The sequence below is a fragment of the Accipiter gentilis genome, chromosome 19, assembly GCF_929443795.1.
Source record: "Accipiter gentilis chromosome 19, bAccGen1.1, whole genome shotgun sequence".
NCBI lineage: Eukaryota > Metazoa > Chordata > Aves > Accipitriformes > Accipitridae > Astur > Astur gentilis.
Window position 1 is genome coordinate 18,566,180 of NC_064898.1, and position 25,126 is coordinate 18,591,305.

Consider the following 25,126-nt stretch of genomic DNA (forward strand, 5'->3'; position numbering starts at 1 on the left):
TTTCTAAATCTACAAAATGCAATGTACATTTAGGAACACAAGACTTTTTATTTAAAACCTTAAATTAAAGCAGACTTTTTTTTTTTTAAGAATTTATGTTTGTTTTCATTCACTTCAGCTGAACTGTTTGGTAAATTAAACTTAATCCTGACATATTTCCTTTTTCCTATTCCAGTTTTCAGCCACTAGAAAGTACAACTAAAATATCTCATTTAGTTGTAGAAAAAAACTGTGGAATATGCTATATAATCCATACCTTTCCTTCTATCCTTGTTGACCAAAACACTACTGAAGTAAGGAATAGGAGATCCTATTGAGGTCATTGCAGTAACAAATGAAGGCCAAGAGTGTATTTTGCACCATGCGTGAAGAGAAATTCAGACTGGCTCTTCATGTTCTGAAATCCAACACACTAAGAAGCACGCTGCTGAGCTATCAAACATACTTTGAAAACAGTATTTTCTTGGTTCATATTGTTGCTCGGCTTTGACAACATGATTATACCACTTCTGAAGATGCGCTGCTAAGCAAGAAGCTTTGCTGTGGGAACATATTCACACACATGGGTTGCTGACAGCTTGAGGATCTCTGGATCACACTCCATAGCTCAGTGTAAAGGGAACCACCAAGCCTTCAAGATAAGCAAAGAAACTCATCCAGCCTTTTCCATCCCAAATATCTCTAACTTCAATTCCAAGGCTTAACATCAAAAATTTAAAGCCCAATGCAAGCATTTCATACTGTTAGAAGCTGGGGGGGATTCATCTGACTAAATGGGACTTTTGCATGCAGTCATCTACATCCGAGGTAGTTTTACTGTGAGTCCGCTTTACGGTCAAAAGAGAGAAATGAGTATTTCTAGGTACAGTTGAACTCATCCTAGTGTAAAAAACTAGAACAGGTTAGAGAAACCCATCCTTGGAGTGTCTTCTTTTCTTCTGTAAAGTTAAGAGAAACTCTGGATGTCAGGAACAGACACTTACACTGAAGATGTCTAAATGTCCTGACTTCTGCTGTACAAATGCTGACCTCCTGAGCTGATGAGTCATCTCAGTCAATTACTCTGACATTTAGGCAATATTTCCGAAACTTCCCTCAGCTTGTTGTTCAGTGTCATATTATTATACATTTTTGTTTATAATTAACTCTTCATAAAGAGCCAGTAGAACAGTGCCTGCTTACTTAAGATGAGTTTCCACAGTGCCCTAATTGCCACATGACAGTTATTCTCAGTTTTGCACAGAGGCTCTTTAAAAAAGATGGTGAAAACCTGATTTATGCTATGCATTCACAAAAATGGGCTGAGATGATTGTAAATGGCCTCCCTTCTTCCTTCATTAATCATCAACAGATTGTCCAGAATATGCAGCTGCTCAGGTGCTGATCTGGATTCCTCCCAACCAGCATAGCATGTTCAATAATATTCTCCTACACCGTGGCTCGTTGCTCTATCAATTGCTAGTACTTTCTTCAGTTGTCTTTTGAATGCAGCTCAAATACTCTTTTTTCTGTGATCTACTAGCATTTTCTGTGTTGAGCACTTGTAGAGTTATATCTTCAGCTTATGTTTCAAATGGTTCTTGTAACGAAGCCTCTGTTGCAAAAGTTTGGATGCTTGCCTGTTTGTAAACCACACTGAAAACATCACTTATTTATAGAATGACACTTTCTTTTGGCTGTTCTGCTTGAACTGAGGGCTGGTTCATTTGTACAGCTCCTTCCTACTATGAAGTTGGAATTTCTCTGTGGATACAGTAGAGCTTATATATAGTCTCAAAAATAGGACACTTAAGTAAATATGGCAGAAGGTCTAATTGATATAACTGAGCACTTGGGAAGGCTAAGGGCCTTCAAGATACATGTGGAAATGTGATTCAAGGGAGTCTGGATTCTACTGCTGGTTTCCTGATTTGCTGCTTTCACGTCTGGTGTAAGCGAAGTTTAACTTCAGTATAGCCAGTGTCAATTCACCAGCTGAGATTCACACCTCTGAAAATATCCACAGAAACCCTGTGGGTTAAATTCTTTGATGGATCAGAGATCACTTTTTGATACACAGAAGATAGAAAACAACTGTTCCTCTGGATTCAGTAGAAATTTGGAATCAATATACTCAAAGAAGTGATATCCTCACTGCTGTCCATGTCCCATTTCCACAAATGTTTCCTCCCTTTCAGCAAGATGTGAGACACCATTTATACTTAAGATAAAACCAAGCAAAAACTACAGTCTTGTGCTTCTGTAACATTACGCCTGGCATCTCATCCAAGGAGCTAAGACAGAGAAGAGTACAGTGTGACTAAGCTATTCACTAGCATTTAAAGACACTCAAAATGGGTTTTGAGAGCTTTTAATTGAAAAAAAAAAAAAAAAGAAAAAGTAACCATCAGATGCCTGTATCGGTGTGATAGTGTGATGGGCTGAGGAAAATACCTTCCTTGCTGCTGCAAGCTGGCAGCTCTACATGCATGCAGAATTCAAGGAAATTTCTCTGAATGAATTCCAAAGCAACTCAGAGCAGGATTCAGCTCACCCAGCTGTAGTTTTGTTAAAAGAAGCTCTACTGCTGCTGAACATTGTAAAAAGGGGTACAAAAAGCTCCCTGTAGCTTTTGAACCACTGACCTCAGATGGAGTGTCAGATATGTGACTCCTCAAGGCTGATTCTTCTAAGACTACTATGCTGATGGGTCTTAAATATCGTAGCCCAGCACTGCTTGAAAACACAGTGGTCGCAATCTTCCCTGAGGAAGTGGCAGCACGTAATTACACGTGTCTGGCAGTAGAGAAGGAATTAAAAGAGCAATTTTGGGACAGAAGTAGCACTTTTCCCTCCTGTTGACCTGCACTTCAGTACACACAAGGGGACAGGCGTCACTGGAAAAGCGTAGGAGCCCAGATGCAACTGCTCTTCTGCCCTGTTGTTTTATACAGGGTGGGCAGCCAAAGCAGAAAAATAAAGAGGTGTTTAGCAGTAGTTTTTTCCTCTATATGTCCCAGGAAGCAGCTTTTTGAGTGGCCTTTGTATGTGTAAAATCCAAAAGTTTTCACTGACTGATCTCAAAACACTTCAGCACCAGTTGCATGTCTCATTTTCCACTTGGAAAGACTGAGACATGAAGCAATGATGAACGTGCATGAATTTGGTGGCAGAGGCACTCTTAGCACACAGGGCTGTGAAGGTCCATACAATTTCTCCAGTATAGGAACGTAAACTGTTCTGTTAGCTGGGATCTGACTCAATGCCATGTGAAATCAGCACTACATGCTTCCATTGGCTTCAGTGGTAGCAGATTATGTCCTTAATGGGTACATGAATTACAAGAGTGAAATGCACAGGCTTTGGGGAGTGGTTTTACTGTATTCTTTTCCAAAGACATTTATTTTATCAGAAGAGTGAAGAATTGGTGGGCTGGGTATTTTAAATATAGCTTTTAACTTGTCATCGATATGCTTTAAAAGAGCTGTGAGTTGAAATTTTTATTCTTCTCTGCTCTAACCTCTTTTTTCTTTTTTTTCCTTACAAAGAAAGCTGTAAAGTATACTTGAGTAGAGGCAGTTTGAGGGTTCTTTTCTATATATATTTTTGGTGTATATGGGTTTGACCATTATTTTTGATTACCTGTTCTGGCATGACCGAGATTTCCTGTAATATTTCTAATATTTCTTTTTCCTCCCTGGGGAAATTTTACATCTGCTTTTAACATTCGTCCTTTATTTTTATTTTGTGAAAACTGAGGCAGGGAATTAATTTCATATAGTTGCCATATCTATTTCTTTGGTTAATAATATCTTACATTTACAATATCCTCGCCTATAATCTCCTTGGATGACCTTCCTGCCCTAACACATTTTTATTGCTTCTCTTTTCTCCTCTTGTGCTACTTTGCTTTTAGGCTTTTTGCTGAATTCCCCTCTCTTTTCTCTACACTTTCTCATCTCTCCCTTCCATAATCCACATTTTATCCCTCACATTTGGTCCCTTCCCAATCTTGATTACTTCATACAGAGCATTCTTCATTCACGTTAGCATCCCTTTTCCTTTACCATATATTTACTGGGTAGGTAGCATACACATAACACAGCTTTGCCTGAGGCAAACACGAATTTTAGTTTGAACGCCTTCCAATTTCCCTCACTCGCCCCTTCCCTTCGTGATTCTATTTCTTTCACTTTTACCCAACACTTTCAATTCTAACAAAGCTTGCTCCACTGAAATTGAACACCCCTATTTTTTCTCCTGTATAGGCTTGTTTTCTCCCTCATTAGAAACATAATTAGATTATTCCTCTATTTCCCTTGCTTCATGCATTTGCATGCTGTCTAGAGCAACTAAGCAAAAGGAATGAAAGTTTCTTTTTTCTTTTATTTTCTACATTACATATAAAAAAAATTCCTTACATGTTTGCTTTTTGTTCTCTCAAGTGTCTCTTTTCTCACTGATGCACATTTTTCACTCGCTTTGTCTGCTCTCTCCACGTGCCTTGTGTCTGTTCACCACTTCCATTTAGTTGTTCTCTTTGACAGTTTTGCCACTGACTACAATGCAACCTGTGTTTGAACTCATATGCCTTTCCTCCTGTGTCCATTATCTTGACCTGTTAACAGTGAGAGGCAAAGGTTGTAAGCGTGTGTGTGCCCTGTTGCTTGCAGTAAACTTGTTGGGCTCACAACAAGCACAAAAATTCTCTTCTCTGCTCAGATGAACCCTTGATCACTTCTACATGTCCCTCTCCATTCCACTCCTCACAATGAATCTAGATAAACTCTGACCCATGATTGTTGTGCTAGAGGATGTCTTTGGTCTATTGTGTCCGTAGGCCATTTAAAATGGGCTTGGGTGTTGTATTCCTAAATTTAAGGATGGCCAGCTAGAGACATCTTTTTGACAAATTAAAAGTAGACTGGTTATAGCAGAAATTCTCAAGTAGGTGTCTCACTGTCGTGGTTTAACCCCAGCCAGCAACTAAGCACCACGCAGCCACTCACTCACTTCCCCCATCCAGTGGGATGGGGGAGGAAATCGGGAAAAAAAGTAAAACTCCTGGGTTGAGATAAGAATGGTTTAATAGAACAGAAGAGAAGAAACTAATAATGATAATGATAACACTAATAAAATGACAACAGTAGTAATAAAAGGATTGGAATGTACAAATGATGCGCAGGGCAATTGCTCACCACCCGCCGACCGACACCCCGCCAGTCCCCGAGCGGCGATTCCCTGCCCCCGCTCCCCAGTTCCTAGACTAGATGGGACGTCCCATGGTATGGAATACACCGTTGGCCAGTTTGGGTCAGGTGCCCTGGTTGTGTCCTGTGCCAACTTCTTGTGCCCTGGCTGGCCATGAGAAGCTGAAAAATCCTTGACTATAATCTAAACACTACTGAGCAACAACTGAAAACATCAGTGTTACCAACATTCTTCGCATAACTCAAAACATAGCACTGTACCAGCTACTAGGAAGACAGTTAGCTCTATCCCAGCTGAAACCAGGACGCTCACCATAGCTCTGCCCCATACCCCGCCAATCCTAAAAGACGTATCTGGCTGGGTATACTCCTCCTTCAGAGATTTCCGCAGGTTGCCTTTACGCAGCCTCCAAAGAACATTCTTAGAGGACATAGTATAGGGGATAAACAGCTGTACGAAGGATGGGTGTCAGCACACTCTACTTCAGTGCTTCTACACCAGAGAGGAGCAGAAAAAGGACTGAGCCTTGTGCTCACGGGCAACACAGCTGAGCCAGCAAGTGGCAGGGAACAGTCCCCCATTCAAGAGCCTTAGCAGCCTACAGGGCAGGTTATTATGCTGCCAGATGAAGGCTGGTCATTCAGAGTTTGTCTGGACAGGGAAGATAGGGGTAAATTTTTATCTGAAACTGAATTAGACCACCTGGCATTAATTGCACGTTAAGAGTATCCATGAAGCACCCTCATGTGGGCTGCCTGGGCACTATATTCATGGCCAACAATGTGATATGGGAACTTCCATATCTAGACAGACTGTCCTAACTTCATCTCGGCTACAGGTTGCCTGCGACTTCTCTTGAATTACTGCAGGCTATTTATCAGCCTTTCTACCATGCTGACCCAAATCAGAAAAGTCCTTTGTATCCCTAGTTTCTAGGAGGCTAAAACATTTGCCTGGCCTGCTCGTTCAGATGCCCGCTCCCAGCCAATGCTCCACCCTGCCCAGACAAAGGCATTTACCCATGGTAGGGCTCTTCCCGGACTGAAAGAAACTTATTGCCTCAGGCTTGTAAATATTGTATAGCACTACGATAAATTGACTCTCAAAGTCAGCAGTTTGGCTCTCCCAGCACTCAACAAGTCAACACCCTGTACATATGTAATTCTCTCCCTAGATATTTTCATTTACAAAATAGTACATCTTGTCTTGCTTGCAAATCACAGATTTATTCTCACATAGGTATCTAATCCTCAGTCTCCCAAAACTTAATCCTGTAGTCCACCTCTTCCCCAAAAATACTCTGTCAGGAAACAAAAGAGAACATAAAACAAAATGTAAAGACAGCCAGGAACCTGTACCTTTTAAAACTCCAAATTAGTCCCATCTGTGGTATGGCTGAACACAGAAATTTAATATAGAACACATACATTGTACCCATACTTATCACTTACTTGAAAGATATTGGGTTTTAACAGAAACTGTTATTTCTATTTCATTTAAAAATATATAGATCTCAAAATTAAAACAAAAAGATACCTAATCATTACAGTTAATTAGTAATACAGTTAAATCATTAAGAACAATCGAGTCAGTATGTTGAAGTCTTATTCAAATCTTCTGAAGCATTTAATCTTTCTGAGGTCTAATTTAAAAGGAAGGGAGCATCATAGTCTAGCAGGGTAAAAACCTTCTTTTTTTAGTTTCGATACCTTAATCAACAGTCTGGGCTTGAGTCTGTTTTCAAGCCCATATTCACCAGATGTAGCTCTACTGAAATAAACTGAGTTAAATGGTGTCATGCCAGAATGATATCAGCTTCTCACTGAGACTCTGCACTTCCTCAAGTCAGAGTAAAACTCAAGAAAATCTAATGTAGCCAAAGGATTTATTCTAATTTTATGCAAACATTTGTAAGGAAAGAATCTGTCTGATTAATCAGTCAAAATCATACAGTTCATCCCTTACCATTTGTTTTAAAGAATCAAGATTTTTCTGACATGAAGGAAGCTTGATTTGTGCTTCCTTGAAGGAAGAAGTCAAGATATTTTACAATTAATTTCCATAGATCAACAAATCATACAAAACTGGGGTTTTGGCTACAGACGTTATTCAATTTTTCATGAGGTCTAAGAGTGGAAATGAGAGAGGAAAATGTATGGGACTCTCACATTTCTTTGCTCAAACTTAATGAAAAAAACAGATGGGAATTGCTAGCCTTTTAGCTAGAAGGAATAATATTTCTGAGTGCTGTGACTCAGTCTTTGCAGAAAGAGACATTCGCTAGGTTTTGTTCATTATCTGGTGTCAGGAGATTATTATTCTGCTACTAGGGAGTGAAGGGATAGGGTACTTTGTTTATGGGTTAGTGGATGTAAGGATCATTTAGCTTTCGCTCACTGAAAGAAAAATCTGTTGTAGCGAGCATATGCTGTTTTGAGCATTTGAGGATCAGATATTCAATTTAGCTCAGGGACAGAATTTCATCACAGTATTAGAAAGACATTTTCAGAAAAGTTTAGCACTCATTCAGGAACCTAAATACAAGACATTCTCAGAAAAGTGAAGAACATGGCATTGTCAGGGCAAGGGCAGGGACATTGTTCCATGTCTCTCTTTATGTGCCAAGAAGCAAAGAGAGTGCTTTGGGTGTAATAATACATTCTCAATTTTATTTCTTCAAAACTGCCCCCTTGACCTGAAAGTATATGATCCTATGCATATACGTGTATAGATGTAGCTTTGTATAGATTCCTGTAAGGTGGAACTGTCTTATGTTTCCAACATTGGCATCTTTGATGAACTGAGAGCAGCTAAGATCTTTTCTGATAAACCACTTTTAATCCAGGAAAGCTGCTAAATAGAATGGGAAATAAATGAAAGAGGACATAATTGTCTGGAGGGTTGCTTCCCTGCTGAGTGCAGGCAGACTCCTACATGCTCTTTCCAGCAAACACACAACATTTACATCAGAGGTTAGAGCCACCTGGAATTATAAAGCAAACTAAACAAAAAAAAAAAACAACAAAAACAGTTGAAAAGGACACAGAGGGAGGAAAAAATCTATTTTTATACCAAAGGAAACTAGACAAAAGTAATTAAAAATGAGCAGAAAGAGACAGAGAGCTAGACTGTGACATCATTATTTATGTTGGTAGAGCAGCTTATTCAACAAATGTTCTTTTCTTTTTGATTCAGAGCAATCTTCTTTTTATTTTAATTTCACTGTTGCAGCACAGAGGATTCACAAGGCCATTATACTGTGAATAAAAACAGACGACTGTTATTTTCTGAGTCCCTTATGATACAGGTACTCTTCCCACCACGCTGCTGTACCGCTAGGATAGTGAGCCAGATCCTGCCTCCAGGGATGACTCTCCGTCACCAAGTCTGAAAAACCCCTTCCCCCCACAACTTTGTGGAGAGGGAGCCTGCTACTCCTTGGCCTCCTGACCACAGTATGGGAACAGTAGGTGTGTTTAAGATCATGAGTCCTGGAGTATTAAGATGCCACTGTGATCAACATGAATTCACTCTCATTATGAGATAGACGGAGATATGGGAAAAGCGAATTAATTTCTTGTGCTAAATTGCTGCGTGTAAGTAACAATTTATTGTATTTGATAAATCAAACAATAATAAGCTATAATCAGCTTTGGTTTTGCTTTTCCATCTACATGCTCTCCTTATAGTAGGTGATCCAGTCAAACTAAGTTTCAGGACATTATACATAGCTCCCATGGACAGAATTGGGTCTCTAACAAAGCCCACTTTTTCCCAAAGGGAATTCTGATCTGGAGTGAACCACCTCAAATTTTCCTTATTCATGGAATCACTTTGCTTGGAAGAAACCTTTAGAGGTCAGCTAGTCCAACAAGCCCCGAGCAGGTCTAACTTGAAACTTAGAATAGGTTGCTCAGGGCCTTCCCCTTGAAAATCACCAAATGGAGATCCCACAGCCTCTCTGGACAACCTGTTTCAATGCTTGACAAGTTTAACTGTGAATTGTATTTTCTTTTTCCCTAGCTGGTATTTCCCTTGCTGCAGCTTTTGACTCCTGTCTCCTCTTCTTTCACTGGGCATCTCTGGGAAGACTCTGGCTACCTTATAACTCCTCCATCAGGTAGTTGAAGACAGCAGTTAGGTATCTACCCAGTTGGTTTTTTTCATGCCGATCAAATCCTAATCCCTCAGTCTCTTCCTGGGTGTCTCGTGCTCTACCCACAAGATTTGTCCTCCACTGGACTTGCTGCAATTTATCATTTTTTTTCTCTAACACCAGGGGGGCTAAAAAATGGGCACAGTACTCTGAACATGACTTCAGAAGTGCTAAAGAGATGAGAGTAATCACTCCCCTTGATGTGCTGGCTACGACCATGCTAATGAAGCCCAGGGTGCTGTTAGGCTTTTTTGCTGCAAGGACACACTGCTGACTCCAATCACATTTGTGTTGAGTGTAAATTCTTCAACCCCATGTTCTTGATTACTGATTTAATTAGGAAAATGGCTCACCTCTTAATTCCTGTCATCTAAACTAGTAATTGTCTGACACAGCTTTCTTCAAAAAAAAAAAAAAAAAAAAAGAAAACCAAAACTATATCATATCCAACTGAGTGAATGTTACTTGTCTTCATGCTTTGCATGTTATGAACCAATACATTCTACGTACAAATTCATGAGCATGTCTCTTCCTGGCAGACCAATCCACATACCAATTTACATAATTTCTGAGTGTACATGAGTTTATGTACATAGTTTTTCATAAAACATTATTTACACAAACACTTAACTAAGAACAAGAGCTGTGATTCATTAACTAATTCATTCCTTATGGAGATTCAACGGGATGAAAGATAAACAGAACCAAGTTAACATTAGCCCTGTTTTATGTCATCCCTAAATGTGGCTTTTTGGGACTGGGAACTCCATGGCAACAGTCCAAAGAGATGCCATCTACCTGTAGGACACTACATGCAGAGAGAAAGGGAACACAGTATTGTGGGGGATGTAAAAGTCTGTGGTATCTGTATCTTACAGGCATAACCACTGGCAAGTTTTTTAACATAGGAGAGTCTTAAGGAGGATGGGGGGGAAGACATAAAAGACATATGATAACAGTTCCAGAGGTATGATAGCACTGGAGGAGCAGAATGAGGGAAGCAAAAATTGCTTGCTTATAGACAGTGAAGGTTACCAAAATGGAGACAGATGTTTAAATATGAAACAGGGAATGATGTGTTGTGAAGGCTTTGCAATGGAGCTTTGATTTGACATGGCAGAGAAGAGGCAGCTGGGAGAGGGGTTTAGTAAGAGGTGTGTTCATGGTCAAAGTAGAAATTGCTTCTGTGGTAAGTTCAAGATGGAGAGATCAAGGCAAGATAATATCTCCTATGGTTGGATGAAAGTCTGTATCAAAAATTGATGGATAAAAGCTTGGATTTGAGCGTATGTTAGCTACCTGCAGATGTTGTGGAGCTGGGAACTGAACAACTGAAGGGTCAGACAGAGAGCAGCTCTCTGCATGTAGCGCCAGAGCTGGCTCCTCCAGGCTAAGCCGCAGACCATCATGTAGACCCCCCAGCCCACTCAAGAGCAGGAGAGGTTGCTCTGGATGGTACTCTACTGAGCAATATTGCTATGCCCAGAGGCCAAGTTTGCACCAGGCTACACCATTTGTGGAATGATTTTCACTTAATGCTGAGGAGAATCAAACCCATGAGGCATTTCAAGATGAGAGCACACAATATGGGCAATATTAAAAAAAAAAAGAAAAAAAAGACAATTTAAACTGATCATTTTCTTTAAGAAACTAGAGGCAGAACAAAGCTGTACCATGTTTTTGCATTAAAAAAGAAGAAGAAGGAAAGAAAAAAAAAAAACACTTCACCCTCCAAAAGTAGAACTGAAAGAGATTTCCTTTGAGAATTTTGATTCCCTGGAATCAAAAGTCAGGGGAGGGAGTTGAACCAAAAGCAAATAGTTCAGCTACTGGAAGGAGTAAAGAGTTCTGATAAAGTGGTTACAACAAATAAAGGAACTTGAGAGAGCAGTCATTTTAAAAGTCATAAAAGAAAAGAAAAGGAGAAATCGTAAGATTTAATAACCCTTTAAATGAATGGCATAAAGCCTCCTTGGAATGCAAAAGACCTGAATGACCCTATTATGAACAGGCAAAAATAGGAATTTACCTGAACCAACAGAAACTGGATGGAGTTGTATTACAAGAAATACACCAAGAAACCAGAGGTTGTTAAATTAAAATTGGGGCGGAAAAATCACTTACTGCACAGTTTTTCAAATAAAACACAAAATCTAAAGCAGACAGCAATTTTAGTGGGAAAAATATTTATTTTACGTTATAGGATATGCCAGAGAACCCGAAATATGCAAGGTCAGAAAGTAGTAACTGGAATGATATGTACTAAAAGCAGTATTTCTGGAACAAATCCCTTGAGAAATGACTTGTATGGATTTTGTCCAGCTGCTGCAAAAACTTATGAAATGGTTGTTTCAGAAACATTGCTATGCAGATGGTGATGGTTCAGACCCATTCTGCACTTTTCTTTCTGTCCTGATTTAGTCAAAACTCTCACTAAAATTGATCAGTGAATGGATTACTTGAAGAATAACCTACTTACTTTAGTCCATGGTTGAGCAGTTTTTTCTTGCTTTCTTTCTTCTCACTTGCATGTGGCTTACAGGATAATGATATTCCCAGAGGAGTTTTAAATTGGATTTCTCAACTGGAGACACTAACTGCTCATTCACTAAAACAGTGCTAGAATGGAAATTTTTTTGTGTCTGTAGCAACTGAAGCTGATCAAAATGACTAAGGTCAGAGAGTTCCTAGGGTTTCCTGATATTTTGAGGGCTCCATGCAGTATGGCACTAAAACTGCCCTACTAGCGTGATGGATTCGCAATCTGAGGCATCACACCGATTGGCAATCTAAGGAACATTGTGTAATATAGAGTCCGATAGCTAGGCTGGATCAACCAATTCTGACCAGTGCTACCAGTATGTATTTCAGGAACAGAAAATTTAACCGTAAGAGGGATTTGGAGTGAGAGTAAGTGGAAATAAATCTGCTTATAATAATTTCAACTGAAAAATAAAAGAGGGAGGGAAATTAAAATGCTTAATCATTTCATTTTGACATTTTTAAGTATCAAATATTTAGTGAACTATTTTATCATGGAAACATGAGAATGTTACTTTCAACATTTCTTAGAGAAAACCTGTCAATTCTTTGGTATCAAAACAATATTTTCTGGCTTAAAAGCTGAAATGCTTTTTAAAATGTAAAGAAAATGGAAATAAAAGGATTGATATTAAATCACATAAGTAATTTTATTTTTAAGCAAAATAAAATTCATACTGAATATCTCTTCTATTTGAAAAAAAAAAAACCTGAAAAAAATCCTCAGCTCTAGCTGGACTAGGGATTTTTGCTTTCTTTGCATTTTCTTCACTATTGCTGTACTGACCTCAGAATTAAATTTTTACTATGAGGTAGAACAGAAAAAAATTTTAAATGTTAGAGGTAAAATTCTGTCAGCATGTGAGGTTCACCGATCCACTTATTAGAGAGATCCATCTCATCTGCAAACTCTAGATGTTATTGAAGTAAAATATAAGAAATGTGTGAAGGAAGTGTCTGTCTTCTAGAGAGGGTGTAGCACATTACAGACAGGAAAAATGAGACACAGAGTAGCCGAAAGTCAACTAGTCAGTCAGTCAGGAGCACAACTCAGTTCTTTGGCCAGCAGTTTTGTTCACTAGGTCACAGAGTCCAGAGTAGAAAAAAACAGACTTATTTTTTCTTTTCCACTGGCGGTGAGGTTCTTTGCATATTTACAGAATGGTAATGGCATTTGTTGATCTGCTGGGAAGGAAAACAATTGCCATGTGCCTTCCCAAAACATCTCCAATTATCAGAGGCATTTTGGAAGTAAAAAAAATGCCCAGAGAAATAGATATTTTTTTCTCTTTCTTTAGAAACAATTCATCCAAAATAATGTCATGAAGGATGATTGTAGGGCTTGTCTTTTCCTCAGATTGCCTTTGGGTTCTGCCTCCATGGAAAGATCATTCATTTCATTTTGAATGCAGTGCACGGGGCTCTAAAAAGAAGCAAATACATCCTGAGCCTTGGCAAAGCTAACTGGCACAAAGGAAGCACATATTAATGTACCTGGTTTTCTCCTGGTTCTAGGTGGCCCTGAGCCATGCTGGGTGGGAGCTCGAATGGTCCAGGAGACTGTGTTTAACTGTCTGGGCAGGAGTGTTTCCTCCTCACAGATCTGCACAAGCCTTGACTTGGCACTGAGGGAAGTCAATAAAATGATGAGAGTCAAGGAGCAGGCCAGAAGGGAATCATTATCTACTGTCTCTTCCAATACAAGAACTAAGGGGGTTTATATGGAACTAACAGGTGGCAGGTCTGGAAAATCAGAACAATGTGGTACATCAAATAAGTTGTGAAACTCAGAATATTGTGCATGATAAAAATGTGTATGAGTTAAAAATGAATGGACCAAATACATGGAAGAGAATCCCCAGGAAAAACAAAACAAAACAAAACAAGAAGCGAGCAAACAAACAAACATAACAAAACCGAAAAGACAGAAAAGAGGCTGCCATGTGGTGAAGATTTCCGCAGGTTTGTAAACACTGTGGAAATATCTCATATTCTTCTGTGTTGTCCACTACTAGAGACAGGTACGGAGCTAATCATCTCTGTCCTGATTTACAGATGTTCTTACAGCTTTATGGTCTTTGCTGATGGAAAGAACCAGACACTGACAACAAAATAACTCATAAGAGTAGACATAATAAAGAAATAAATACCATCCAAGGCAAATTCAAAATGAATATAAGAAATATTTTTCTCACAGGCACAGACTATGGAGTCATTGTCAAAATAAGCTATTGAGACAGAATTTCACAAGTTTCAAAAATAGTTTGGAGATATACTTGGATAACAAGAATAACCAGAACAAAAAAACTCTGTTAAATCTCATTATTCCATGTTTAAAACATCTAAAAGCCATTAAAGTGTGATGGAAATGTGGGCCAGATTATCCCATCTTGTGCAGTGCAGGTTATTTAAAGCGTCCTCTGAATTTTCTGGTATTGGCCAGCTCTGGTTAGAAACTGGGAATGGGACTGGCTGGTTCAGTATAGTGATTTCTCTGATCTTATAGGCATGTTTGTGACACAGTGCACACCTGAAGGAATTGAATGGAAAGGAACTGAACCAAAAAGGAGCAGAAAGGGTGAGCTGAGCTCTAAACAATGAGTAAATATATGAAAAAAACCCAATAGTATTTGATGGAGTTTTCAATTATATCTGTAGTCTACGTAAGACTTACCTTACCAGTTAAACAAGACACTGAGAACTTAAAACTTTTATTCCAGTATTTCTTCACATAAAGAAGGTCACCTAAAATGACCCTTCTTACAGAAAAGGATCATTATTTTTGATCACTCAGTGTTTTTGACAAAAGTGTCATCAAAAAATCCTTGGCTCTCTCTGGTTGCTTCAGTGCTTGTTTTTCCCAGAGATCCCAAACATTTCATCAGGTCTTATAAATGAACATACCTAACCTTTGCAGTGCCTGCCTGCTCATCTAAGCTGTTAACAGAAACATTATCACAGCATTTTTAGATCTTGCACAGAAGCTCCGCATCCATCAGTCCCCCTAGTATCAAAAGAAACTTCCAGTGGCTAAACGAGATACCTTCCCAAATGACTGGCAATATGGGAAGCATCTTTGTGCCAAAGTTACTGGGAAGGGGAACCTCAATCCATCCCATTCCTACCAGTTTGATGCCAGTGCCAGAGAAAGATGCCCAGAACCTGGCAAGGGATCACAGGTCAGCAGGAGAGCACCTGAAGAATAGCTCAAAGGAATTCCAGCCACTCCAGCCAGTAAGTCAGCTTCATCGGGGGCCCGACTTAAATACCTCTATGCAAACGCACCTATAATGGGGAATAAACAAGAGGAGTTAGAGGTGTGTGCATGCTTGCAGGGCTATGATCTTATTGCCATCACGGAGATGTGGTGGGAAGGCTTCTATGACTGGAGTGTTGGAATGGAAGGATACAGGCTCTTTAGGAAGGACAGGCAGAGAAGACGAGGAGGGGATGTCACCCTCTATGTCAATCACCAGCTGGATTGCATGGAGCTCTGCCCGGGGTTGGATGTGGAGCCAACCAAGAGCCTGTGGGTCAGGATTAGAGGGAGGGCAGGGACATTATAGTGGGGGTCTGCTACAGGCCACCTGACCAGGAAGACTGAACAGATAAGGTCCTCTATAGACCGATAGCAGCAGCCTCACGTTCACAAGCCCTGGTCCTCATGGGGGATTTCAATGACCCCGATATCTGTTGGAGGGACAACACAGTGGGGCATAAGCAATCCAGGAGCTTCCTGGAATGATTTGATGACTACTTCCTTCTCCAAGTGATAGAGGAGCCAATGAGGAGAGGAGCTATGCTGGACCTTGTTCTCACCAACAAAGAGGGGCTGGTGGGGAATGTGAAGCTCAAGGGGAGCTTTGGCTGCGGTGACCATGAAATACTGGAGTTCAAGATGCTTTGGGCAGCAAGGAGGGCACACAGCAAGCTCACTACCCTGGACTTCAGGAGCGCAGACCTTGGCCTGTTCAGAGATCTGCTTGGTAGAGTAACCTGGGATAAAGCCGTGGAAGGAAGAGGGGCCAAAGAAAGCTGGTTAATATTCAAGGATCACTTCCTCCAAGCTCAGGAACAATGCATCCCAATGAAGAGGAAGTCGGGCAAAACCACCAGAAGGCCTACGTGGATGAACAAGGAGCTCCTGGACAAACTCAAACATGAAAAGGAAGCCTGAAGAGGGTGGAAGCAAGGGCAGGTAGCCTGGGAGGAATACAGAAATTGTCCGAGAAGCCAGGGATCAGGTTAGGAAAGCTAAAGCCCTGACAGAATTAAATCTGTCAAGAGCAACAAGAAAAGCTTCTATAGGTATGTTGGTGATAAAAGGAAGACCAGGGAAAATCTGGGCCCTTTCTGGAATGAAACAGGAGACCTGGTTACCCTGGTTACCTGGGACATGGAGAAGGCTGAGGTACTCAATGACTTTTTTGCCTCAGTCTTCACCAGCAAGTGCTCCAGCCACACTGCCCAAGTCCCAGAAGGCAAAGGCAGGGAGTGGGAGAATGAAGAACCACCCACTGTAGGAGAAGATCAGGTTCAGGACCACCTAAGGAACATGCAGGTGCACAAGTCCATGGGACCTGATGACATGCATCCACGGGTCCTGAGGGAACTGGCAGATGAAGTGGCTAAGCCACTATCCATCATATCTGAGAAGTCATGGTAGTCTGGGGAAATTTCCCATGGACTGGAAAAGGGGAAACATAACCCCTGTTTTTAAAAAGGGAAAAAAGGAAGATCTGGGGAACTACAGGCCAGTCAGTCTCACCCCTGTGCCTGGCAAGATGATGGGGCAGATCCTCCAGGAAACTATGCTAAGGCACATGGAAAATAAAGAGGTCATTGGTGACAGCCAACATGGCTTCACTAAGGGCAAATTGTGCCTGACAAATCTGGTGGCCTTCTATGATGGAGTTACAGTGTTGGTGGATAAGGGAAGAGAAACAGATGTCATCTACCTGGACTTGTGCAAAGCATTTGACACTGTCCCACATGACAGTTTTGTCTCTAAGTTGGAGAGACATGGATTTGACGGATGGACCACTCGGAGGATAAGGAGTTGGCTGGATGGTCACACTCAAAGGGTTGCGGTCAACAGCTTCATATCCAAGTGGAGAGCAGTGATGAGTGGTGTTCCTCAGGGGTCAGTTTTGGGACCGGTGCTGTTTAACATCTCTGTCAGCGACATGGACAGTGGGACTGAGTGCACCCTCTGAGTGCACCCTCAGCAAGTTTGCTGATGACACCAAGCTGTGTGGTGTGGTCGACACACTGGCGGGAGGGGATGCCATCCAGAGGGACCTGGGCAGGCTTGAGAGGTGGGCCTGGGTGAACCTCATGAAGTTCAACAAGGCCAAGTGCAAGGTCCTGCACATGGGTCAGGGTAATCCCAAACACAGCTACAGGCTGGGCAATAAGTGGATTGAGAACAGACCTGAGGAGAAGGACTTGGGAGTATTAGTGGACAAAAACCTGAATATGAGCCAGCAATGTGTGCTTGCAGCTCAGAAAGCCAACCGTATCCTGGGCTGCACCAAAAGAACCATGACCAGCAGGTCAAGGGACATGATTCTCCCCCTCTACTCCGTTCTCATGAGAACCCCACCTGGAGTACTTCATCCAGCTCTGGGGCCCCCAGCATAAGAAGGACATGGACCTGTTGGAGTGAGTCCAGAGGAGGGCCATGAAGATGATCAGGGGGCTGGAGCACCTCTCCTGTGTGGACAGGCTGAGAGGGTTGGGGTTGTTCAGTCTGGAGAAGAGAAGGCTCCAGGGAGACCTTATAGCAGCCTTCCGATACCTAAAAGGGGCCTACAAGAAAGCCGGAGAGGGACTTTTTACAGGGGCATGTAGTGATAGAACAAGGGGCAATGGTTTTAAACTGAAAGAGGGTAGATTTAGATTAGATGCAAGGAAGAAGTTCTTCACTGTGAGGGTGGTGAGGCACTGGCACAGGTTGATGCCCCATCCCTGGCAGTGTTCAAGGCCAGGTTGGATGGGGCTTGGAGCAACCCGGTCTAGTGGAAGGTGTCCCTGCCCGTGGCAGGGGGGTTGGAACTAGGTGACCTTTAAAGGTCCCTTCCAACACAAACCATCCTATCATTCTATGAAGTCTTTCTTCTGTACAGACAGCCCTTCAGCCTCTATTACCAACCGTCCAGGTTGATTAAATCACACTGGCAGGATGCAGCTCACCAATGGTTGCAGGACAAAGGACGTAGAAAGGGCACCTTGGTGGAGCCTTCACCTATCTGTTGCAGCCTCTGTTTGTGTGTACAGAAGGAAAATACAGGTTTTCATTAAAAAAAAAAAAAAAAAAAAAGAAAGAAAACCTTTCAAAGTGGCTTAAACATGAAAATAAGTTTAAAGAACAGGCTTGTTAATGAAACTCTTCAGATCTCTTCTGTTCTCTGTGTCTCATCCAATAGGAGCATGAAACTGGCCATATCAGGTTGGATTAAAGTCCGTGTGACCCAATATCCTATCAGTTTAAGTGACCAGTATTAGTTTTCTAGACAAGAGTATAGGAGTAAGGCCAGCATATAGTAACACTGACATAATGTCTTATTTGATAGATGTATGTTCCTTTTTTAAAAGAAATCTTATGTCCCTTTTTTATAAACAAATGCTTTCATAGAAAAAGAATAAAAAACCATGGCTAAGCTGATCATAAGGATTTGCCTAGGAAATGTCTGTTGCTAAACATATGGCCTACTCTTTTTTAAACATTATTCTTAGTGAATCCCTCTTTTTCTTTTTAATCTTTTCCTTTCTCTTTTTTTTTATTTTGGAACTGACCCAGTTTTTAAATCCCTGTCAAAGATCTGATGGTTTGTAGAAGAATCCATGCAGTATATTATAAATCAATTCAGGCCTTCTGTAACTGATGAGGATAGATAGTGCTACATCAGTATCATCTCACCATTGAAGTAGTTAACCCGATACAGATCTTTCTAAAGCATGTTTTTTCATGTGTTAGCAATGAAATGAAAAGACTGAGCTTTTGATGATGGTTGATACTCTTTCGTCCTATATCCGTGCATCCCTCATTAAAAGCTTGAGGCCTCAGCTCTGCAACGTGCAATTGAGGACTTTAAGTGTATCCATATTCAGCAAAGCATTGAAGCACATATTTATGTATTCCTGAGGTCAAAAGAGGGTAAGTACATGCTTAAATATTTACTTCATAAAGATGCTTAAACACGAATTTAAAGTTAAATTTGTGCTTAGAAACTGTCCAATTGGATGTGAATGAAACTACAGGAGAAACATGCTAATGAAAACTATCCTTTCACATACTGTTTTCTCCTGTGGGCATGAATGTGCACCACTTCAGCAATTCTTAAGTCTGTGGGTGGCTGAAATTAATTTTGAGAATCAAAACCAGCAATGACAGACTTCAGAAGTGCTGAGAAGTCCCCTTTTTATGTTTTTAGAGAAATGTTTTTATTTTTCTTTTCAACATGTCCTAGGGGAACAAAGTCAAAACATAAATATTTTGATTAGTCCCAAAATATTTTCTGAAATATTGTATCATATAAAATTCTGATTTTTTTATTTCAATCTGTTTCTGAATGAAAACAAAAAAAATCAGCATTTTTCAATCTGCAGGAAAAAAAAAAATAAAAAAATCCCTGTTAATCTCTGTTAAAGATGGCAGAGCATGGGATGAAGGAGAAAGTTAATTTTTTAGAAAGTTATTAAAGTTTGAGAAGGAATATATTTTCCCAATTATTTTTTTGTTTCATAATTGGGGTGAAAGAAAGAAATATCTCACTTCTTTCCTTAACACTTGTGATGGGATACAAAAATTAGAATGTATTTTCCTTTAATACAAACAAAATGTAAAATAAAAACGGTCAGTGTTAAAACTGTAACCTTCAGAGACTAAAATAGAAAAAGCACATAAAAATCTCAACTTTATAAAAAGAAAATCATGGAAAAAGAATCAGTACCAATATTTCCAACCAACTCTAAAATGATAAAGAATATGCAAAAGTCCCATAGGAATCTGAAGCTGTGCTTGGCTGTGCTATTATTTTATAGATACAGAGGAAAAAAATCTCTCCCTCAGAGGCCTTTTAACCTAAAAAATACAGACAAAGAGGAAGATATGAAACCCAACCCCACAGAAGGAAGGAAACATCGATTACTAACTTTGTATTTTATTAATGTGGTTATTAGGTATATGCATTGTATCATTGCCTCAAATTACCTATCAAGCCCTCTCTGTGTTACAGTTTGTACAGTCTGATCTTGATTAAAGACAAGATGCTGTACTAGAGTATAAAGAACTGATGTGTTTGCAGTACAATGGTTAAAATTTTTGTTCTAATAAATGCTTCTGAGCTTCATCCATTTTGGGGGGTTTTTTTTGGCCAGTCACGTCTACCAAGTGGAACACTTATTTAAATACTTCCCATAAAAATTCACAGCTAAGTGAGCTGGCGAAAAATAATAAATGGTTATCACACTGTCTATATAAACCTTCATTTCTGATAGGACTATTGGGAGGGCTAATCGTAATCATAGGATTCACATGGCTTAGTGGGTGCAGCCTGTTCAGAAAGGTACAACATAAAAATAATGAACAGAAAGCCAACCCCTACTTCACATGACAGTTTTGCTTATAATCACCTTTGAATTAAAAACGTTTGTCAGATGGCGATTTTAATTTAATCTGAGAGTTGGGAAAGTATTGTCCTTATTTTCAAGGCTGGTGATTTTCAAACCTAACCCTAGAAGCCTACAGCAAAATGGAATCTTTCAAAAAAGATCCTCATGACAAGCTTCTTGTGGCATGGTGTCATGGCTTAAGCCCAGCTGGTAACAAAGCACCACAAAGCTGCTTGCACAATCCTCCCCCCAGCCCGGATGGGATGAGGAGGAAAAAATATAAAGAAACAGTCACAGGTCAAGACAAGCACAGGGAGGGATCACTCACCACTTATGGTCACTGGCAAAAACCAGAGTCAACTTGCGGAAAAAAGCAAAATCAATTTAATTTGTTACCTGTCAAATAAAAACAGGATAATGAGAAGTAAACCCAAACCTTAAAACTCTTCCCCCCCACCCCTCCCTCCTTTCCAGGCTCAACTCCACTCCCGATTTTCTCCACCTCCTCCCCCCACGGCGGCGCAGGTGGATGGGGAATGGGGGTTGGGGTCAGTTCATCACACGTTGTCTCTGCCGCTCCTTCCCCCTCACACCCTGCTCCAGCATGGGGTCTCCCTCCCCTCCTTCCTCCCTGACCTCGGTACCCGCAGAGGGGTATATGCAGCTGGAGGAGCAAGACCCTGTGGGACTCACCCAGGGAAAAGGTGCCCTGCCAAGCTGTGCAAAGATGAACCAGAATGAAAGTTTTGGGCCAAATCCTTTCTTCCACTGAGTTCAGTGGATTAAAGGCATGTTTTACTTGCTTATCTTCTGAGTTCATATTCATAGTCATATGTGAGTTCTAGTGATGGAAAATTCAAACTGAGGAGGTAATTTGAGAAGAGACAAGAATGCCGCATATTCAGTAAAAAATAATAAAAAAATAAAAATCCAAAGAAAAAGGAAGAACGAACTCATGCTTAGACGGTGCCTGGGAGAAATATCCTGAGGGAACTCAGACTGTACCTGATCACTTTAAAAAACAGAAGTTGAGCTTAACCGCATTTGGAAGCAGACTTTCAGCCCAAATTCAGAAGCCTGAAGTTAGACTTCCTTAGCATCACCCCTGTACCTGCATGTCCACTACTCACACTAATGTAAGATAACACCGTTTAAACACGTCTACCCTATATGGCATTGCAAGCATGTGTTATTCCACTATAGTGCCCCAAGTGGCTTTTTTAATTTTCTTTCGGCCAAAGCATGTTATGGCTATTAATTCTGACACTTGGAGATCATCTCCCATTGGCTCTTGAAAGCATCATGAAACGGGGCTATAAAAAGCACCGATTAATAATCCCTAGTCTTGTTTCATGCTTGGCATTAATCTTCCCTAATTCTTATCTCAAACAGCTGACTTTGTTTTCACCACGGCACATTGGAGGGAAACTAAATCCTATTGTTTTATCTGTCTAAAGGATAATATAGCGGTGGAGTATATGACACAATACATAGCATTTACAATTGATTAAACACTGGAGCAAATTCCACCTCAACCCAATGTCCAGAAATTCCATCATTTCTAGAGATCGGATTGAACCAATCTCTAAAGTTGTGTGGTTTAGGGGGTTTATAAGTGAAATGTGTATAATTTGGGCTAGAGGTCAGATCAAACTCAGAAATTATGAAAACAGCTAATCTCAGCCATTACTTTGGGGGCAAAAATTGGGTCAGCAGGCTGTAAGATTTTGCCACAGTAAACTCTTTGTTTACTCTATGACAAAACAAAAAAACCCCCACCAAAATAAGACCACTAAACTGACTATATTGAAACAGGAGAAGAATTTGGTTTTACAGGATTTTTTCTTGTTTTCCTGGGGAGTTGTTAGAACTTTGACCTGAGGTTTGAAAACTTGCTGCTGATGCATCATTTCAGGATTCTCTTTTTGATGCACAACTGATTTATAAACTAAAAAAGGGACAAGGATACAAAGTTAAAGGGGAGACCAAAGCCACAATATTGTAATTCCATGCAGAGGTCTATATTTGGGAGTTATTTACATTTTTTTCATTCACAAAACCAGCTAGAACTGTTTTGGTTTTGGTGGCCCACAAGCTGAATACTTTGAATAAGTAAATAGCAATCCTCAGCTGGGGGAGGCTGGATTAATGCATCTTTCTAGATAGTGGAAAACACAATATTTGTAGGAAAAAAAAAAAAAAAAGTCCAATTTTCTTAAGTTCTGTTCTCTATGAAGTGGATAGATAAAGCTACTTAGATCATTCCTGGAAAATCATGTTTAGATTGGCTTCCTAAATTTCATGGATAATGTTAAAAAAAATTTGGAACACACTCATAAAAGAACTTTAAGAGTTATCTGACATTTGGGAAACCTGCCTTCTAGCATGCTTGAGCTGTTGCTTATCCACAGAGGAGTTAAAGACTTTTTCTAATCAAATTCCATAGCTGTCTCCATTAATTTGTAATACTGAAGGTTCTTGTATCAATAGAAAGAGAAAATAATAGAAAGCTGTAATGATGGAAAACAAAGAGAAATTCACATTAAAAATGCCAAGCCATTTTTGTCACTGAGTAGTTCTTCAGCACTTCAATTCTTTAACACTGATTTGTATGATTGCTCAAAATATACTGGAACTTGAAAACATGTTATGGGCTAGCTACAGGAATTTCAGAACTCTTTGTCTTGTGGTATGTAAAGACTAGCTTCTTTTGAGATTCCCACTGATTTTAGAATCACCAAGTCTTAATTCTTAATTCAGAACTCCATTTTTCTGGTTGTAAAAATCATGACCAGAATGTGGTCTTAGAAATCGCTATTCTTACTGTGACAGTGGGACTGATCTAAGATCCACTGGCTCCAAAAGATTTTTCATTTACATGCTGCATTTAATACACTGTTCTCTTGACAAGGCACTCAAAGAAATGCACTTTGACTTTGAACTTTATTAGCTCTATTACCATATTTTCTGTGTCAGTCTTCTTGCTTTGTTTCAGCAATTTCCATTCCTTTCATCTATCTGTGAGATTTGTGGTGCAAACAAATCAATTTTCTGGACTGTTGCTCAAGTTTTTACAGGGAGAGGTATCTGCAGTTGTGGTTACTGACAGCTGAGGAATTTTAAGGGGGACACGTGAAGACAGTAATTTCTTCCCTTTTTGGTGGAAAAAATTACTCTGCTGTGTTGGTTTCTTGGTTATCTGAGGCTCTGTACTCAACATGACTTTTGTCAATTAGGTGTCCATCAGCAGATGGACAAACACTGAATATAAATGGGGAAACAAGCCTTCCAGTTGCTATGGGAAAGAGACTTTGACTCAGTTCTCAGCTCTGCTATAGGCTCCATTGGTGAGTTTGCATAAAACCCTCAATTCTGTATGCTTTGCTTTCCTCCTCCATAAAATGGGATTAGAAATATTTTCTGTGAATACTTTCCATGATTTACTTACAGTTAGCAATGTCCGCTATCATTTCTCTTACTGTTCACTTTGCTGGAAAATTCATGAGAGTGCATAAAAAGCATGAGAACAACCCAGGATTTTTATTCATCCAGGCATCCTAGCCTCTGTTCTAGTCATTATGTTCAGTTGACTGAAGGGCACTATTTTGTTGTAGTTTGTAACAGCACAGAAAAGTAGAGAATATAATTGTATTATTTTCACACTTAGGAGACCTAGCCAGGGACTTAGTACCTACCGGTACTGTTCATTTACAAAATAAAGTGGTTATTACTCCACAGAATTTACAATCTCAGTATTAAAGAAGAGCCGAGAGAGAAAGATGTTTGATGAAACAATAAAGCCATTTAATTGATTTTGTTGTCCACCCTTGTCAGGTGCTTTGGTGCCCCTTAGCACCACAAGAAATAATCTGTGAAACCAACTTCAGTTTAAGATATCTAAATTTAGGCATTTGCATGAAGGTGTCACCAGTGAACTAAGTGTCCGTGCTCCCATTATAGCCAGTGATGCGAGGCAGACTGCAAATGGCCTCCGGCTGCCTCTTGTAGATGGTAAGTATCCCTTAGGTATACACACAGGACACAGCTTACCTTTCACTGACACTGGAGCTTGCTGAGATTAATATAAACACACCAGTGTGAAACAGATACCAAGGAGACAAAAGTCAAACCTAAAAGATCTGGGATTCTCCCTGTACTGCTGTAAATGGTATCTTTACTAATTCACAATACATTTACGATCACTCGGAAATGTTCTTTTTCTAACGTGCAACATGAAGTAAATGGAGCAATGATATCTTGTACAGAATACGTGACTCACTTTGGAACTGCCAAAGAGGATTTCTTTCAGACTTTCTGGAAAGCATCAAGTACCTCAGACAATTTGCTGCCAGGGGCAGTGATAACTATACTTCTGGATTTGTTAAGATAAAGGAAATATGTCATGCTGTTCACTGTTGTAATGTAGTGGGCCTGTTAAATGTTGGAAACTTTTCCCAGGCACAAACAAACAAAAAAAGCACAAAATTAAATATAAAGTAAATGAGGGCCTTCCTTCTGTCTGCCATTTTCTATACTTTTATATATTTCAAAGGACAAGATATGGCCTATTATTGAAGAAAGATCCCAATAAAAGGAATTTAAGAGACTATCCTGGAACTTCAC